The sequence below is a fragment of the Panthera pardus genome, unplaced genomic scaffold (assembly GCF_024362965.1).
Source record: "Panthera pardus isolate Hobbes unplaced genomic scaffold, ASM2436296v1 HiC_scaffold_13, whole genome shotgun sequence".
Lineage (NCBI taxonomy): Eukaryota > Metazoa > Chordata > Mammalia > Carnivora > Felidae > Panthera > Panthera pardus.
The window spans coordinates 70,118,358-70,122,941 of record NW_026526688.1 but is presented as its reverse complement, the minus strand read 5'-3'; the positions used below and the strand labels follow the sequence as shown (position 1 = coordinate 70,122,941).

Here is a 4,584-nt window from a genome sequence, read left to right as displayed (position 1 = left end):
GGACCTTAGACAATTGGGAGAGGAGGCCAAAAACGTAATATAAAGTCAGATGACCAAAGAAAAGTCACTATTAAGTGACCTCAAAGAGGAGCTGGTGAAGAAGTGTATGAAAGGCTATTGACTTTGAATCTGGTGGAGGGCTGAAATTGCCATCAGTCAATAGGACGGTAGTTGATGAGAATAACTGGACACAGAGTGGGGGAAAGCAAGGACAAACAGTACCCAAATAGTAATATGTTCAAAGACAATCTGGAACTCAGACAGACTAACTGGAATTCAAGATGAAAAACTATATGAAAACAAACTAAAACAGTTTTCTTTGCATCTAACCTCAAAGATACAGGTGACGTGTACAAGAAATAAGTGCCTTTGCCATGTACTTAGCCCTGCTAAGGGAGGAGATAATGATTAAAAACTGGAGAATCCAAGGGACTGAACATTGTTCCACACCAACGAAATGAGCCAACAAATCAGCAATAATAATGAAGGCGCTTCAGTGGTGCCTGGGACCAGATACAAATCTGGGACTTCACTTCTGCCTTCCAAATTTCATGCAAATTTTTCTTGCAACCAAGGCTAACCTGGAACCATAGAAATGAAAGAATTCTGGGAATGATAGTTCCAGCTTAGCTACATTGACCAAGTATGAATTCACCACAGTCCTCTTCTTTACAAATTGGCATCCATGCATCACTCTTTAGAACACATGTAATTATCAAACAAATACATTATTGTGCTTCCATCTATGCAATAATCCATTTAAAACTGAAAACAGGAGGCCCTTCTGCCATGTGGCAGCCCTGGCAGCCTCTGGCCTGGGGCACCCCGACCCTGCCCAACAGCCTGGCGCTCAACATGCACCCGGTCAAGAGCCACCGCCTGCAGGATGGCATAGTAAATCCAACAATATGAAAAGATTTGAAAATGGTACCAAAATTCTGTTGTCCAATTGAAGGATGCCCCAGAGGCCCTGACAGACCGTTTTCTCAACTTTCTCTCGTAAAACAGCACTTTATGAAAATGCACGCCGAAAAGAAGCAAAAGTGTAGTAAGTGCAGCAACTGCTACGGCACCAGGTGGGACTTGAGAAGGCACGCAAGGATTGTGGCAAGAACTTCCAGTGAACGTGCGGCTGTCCCTATGCCAGCAGGACCGCCTTACAGTCCCCTATCTACCAAACTGGCCACGAGATCCCTGCAGAGCACAGGGAGCCACCTAGTAAGAAAAGGAAAATGGAAAACTGCCTGCACAGCCAGAAGCTGTCCAATAAGACCACTGAGTCATTGAGCAGTCAGCCAGCTCCAAGACCAGACACTCAAGAACTAGAAACTTCTTTTGGAGATCTTGCAACTCTAATGCCGGAAAGCAGACTCTTACAACACCTCCAAGATACCCTCAGAAGTTGCTTTTACCCAAGCCCAGAGTGGCTCTGGTTAAACTTCCTGTTCTGCAGTTTTCTCCCACACCTGTCTTTGTGCCTATAGCCAACTCCTCGGCCCAGCCCGTAGTGTTGGGTGTGGATCATCAGGGTTCCGCCCCTGGCGCTGTGCACATACTGCCCTTGTGGGCCGGAACCCTGATCGTCAGCCTAGATTCCGAGGCTGGCTGTCTCAAGGAGAGTCTCCCTCTTTCAAAAATTGTAAATCCTGTTGCTCTGGAGCCAATTAGTACAGGTGTTCAGGTGAACTTGGGTAAGAGCCGGTCTAATCGTTTACAAGAACTAGGAAACACATGTCAGAAGAATAGCATTTCTTCAGTCAATGTACAGACGGACCTGTCTTATGCCACACAACACTTCATACCTTCCACACAGTGGGCCGGCCCCGATTCCTCCGGATCGTCCTGTTCTCAAACGGATTTGACGTTTGGTTCTCAAGTCTCCCTTCCCATTAGTGTTCACACTCAGTGAATTAGTGTTCACATTCTTATCCAGTTCTAAGGTAACCTCTTCCACAGCTGCTCAGACTGATACGTTCACAGATGCCTGTTACCAGTCAGGTGGGATCTCCAGAGAAACTCAGACCAGTGCGATGCAGTGTCGGACAGATGGCCGAGTCCAGATGGACCAAGCTGTAACGTGTGGAGACATTTTTGAGAGTGTCCATTTGTCCTACGGTGTTTCTACAGACAATATCATAAGCAGCAGCTTAGTAGCAGAGACTGTCACTCATGGTTTGTTACCTCAGAACCACCCTAAGACTTTAAATCAAGATACTGAGAAATCTTCACCAATTATAAACTTCAGCGCACAGCACACTATGCTTCTTTCACAGAACATGACAGATAATCAGACCCAGACTATATATTTATTAAGTGATTTAGAAAACATTTTGTCAAGTAACCTGCCTCGTCAGACACTGGACAATCGTAGTCTTTTGTCAGACACGAATACTGGACAAGATACCCAGCTCCCATCTGGCCCAGCCCAGAATCCTGCAATTGATTTTGATATCGAGGAGTTCTTTTCCGCTCATATATCCAAACTCAAACTGAAGAGAGTGAGTTTAACACCATGACCCCTGAACCAGTCTTGGAATTGCTGGACATAGAGACCCAAACTGACGTCTTCCTTGCAGATACCTCTGCCTAGTCCTATAGCTGTAGGGGAAATTCGAGCTTCTTAGGCCTTGAAATGTTTGACATACAAACACAGACAGACCTAAACTTCTTTTTTAGACAGTAGCCCCATCTGCCTCTGGGAAGTATTCTGAAACACTCCCGCTTTTCCATGAGTACGGATTCGTCTGACACAGAGACCCAAACCGAAGGAATCTCCACTGCTAAAAGCATACCTGCTGTAGAGAGTAAAGTTCAATTGAACAGCACAGAAACACAGACCATGAATTCTGGCTTTGAGACCCTTTGAGACTCAAACCGCAATGGGCAACTTTCTTCTGGCCGATTTGGCCTGGAACACGATGGAATCTCGGTTCAGCTCTCTAGAAACCGCAGAACTACACACGGTCTCCAACTTCTAAACGTGAAGTCCGTGCGTGGGTCGGCCTTTACAGTTTCCTTTTGGGTTCAGCGAACGGAGGGTAGGACAACAGTGTTAACGCCACTGAACGTAGTTAACTGATGCGCTTACTTCGGTCCTTGGAGGTTCTGTGCCTTTTGTACTTGTAAACACAAAATTCGTGTATAAAGTGAGTGTATTATAAAGTATAAGATGTTTTTCTAAAAATGATTGTTTCGGGGCGCCTGCGTGGCTCAGTAGGTTAAGCATCCGACTTCAGCTCAGGTCACAATCTCGCCTTCCATGAGTTCGAGCCCTGCTTCGGGCTCTGGGCTGATGGCTCAGAGCCTGGAGCCTGCTTCCGATTCTGTGTCTCCCTCTCTCTCTGCCCCTCCCCCATTCATGCTCTGTCTCTCTCTGTCTCAAAAATAAATAAACGTTAAAAAAAATTTTATAAAAATGATTGTTTCTGTGTTGCCTCCGTTTGCCCTCTCACAGTTAGTCTTCCCATCTTAAAAAAAAAAAAGTGTATCTCACACCTTTAAAACCCATCTGGCAATTAGCTGAAGCCAAGCTTAGCAGGTAGTACGGTGCCGACTTTTCAAATCTGCAAAACATTTCAGTTGAAATGTGACTCGCTTGACTTAAATTGCACCTAAAATGTTTGACGGTGCTGGAGAGAAATTCCTGTTTCCTGATAGTAAATCTAAAGAACTCAGATGCCACGCAGCAGATTCAAGCAGGAGTGCTTAGACAGCGTGGGACTCCGGCTGCCTGCAGCTTCATCTGCTTTGACATCACCCTTTTTTTCTGACTTGGGGACAAAGGGAAACTACAGCCAGCTTTAGCTTTTGAGACCATCTTCATGTAATCAATGCTATTCTTCCTCCACACAAACTAGGAGTGGTCCCAACGTAAACGTACAGTACTTTCCTTACAAGACGTGTTTCTGTACAATTACTGCTTCAAGAAGTAGCCGCGAGCACCCAGTGTGAACAGTGATCCTTCTGGTCTAAGCGACCGTCTGTCATCCCAACCGCGGAAACGCTGCGTTGTGGAATCATGCCCAGTTAGCTCATACTGGAATGTGCCCGCTGAACACCCCTGCTGCTCTCCCCAGTAGTGGGGGTGGGGTGGGGATGCTCCAGAGCTGCTTCTCAAAGTGGACCTACAGGCTGGATCTGAGTTTTGTCTAAATGTTAAGGAAAAGAATAATGGAAAGAGAAAAGGACATCCCCGCCCCCCCTAAATTTCCATACTTTGTGTAAGCTTGAATAGGGCAAGAGTGCAATCAATTATTCTCAAGTGAATCTTCATCCACTTCTCATCTTTCCTGGAATAAGGAAAGACTTTGGCTCAGCAAGGGTAGCATTTGTGCCTTGAGGATAACAAGTATAGAACAGATCCACCTGAACTATGGTATTCTGCATTTTGTTGCTTTATTTAGATAGCAATACCAGTCTTCAAAGAAGATGAATACCAGCTACTTCAGTAATCAAGAACATCCACGTTTTTAGATGGGAGCATGGTCACACATGCTCTGGAGGTTTTCTGTGTTTAGGAAATCAGGAATTCTTGATTGTTGGCCCACTTTCAGCAAAGGAAAAATCGGTGCAGCCAATAAGTTT

General features: G+C 45.4%; 1 pseudogene; it reads left to right on the top strand.

Moving 5' to 3' along the window:
- Window positions 1-843: 843 nt before the first annotated feature.
- Window positions 844-2,978, top strand: LOC109262218 (ATM interactor-like; annotated as a pseudogene).
- The last annotated feature ends 1,606 nt before the right edge of the window (window positions 2,979-4,584 follow it).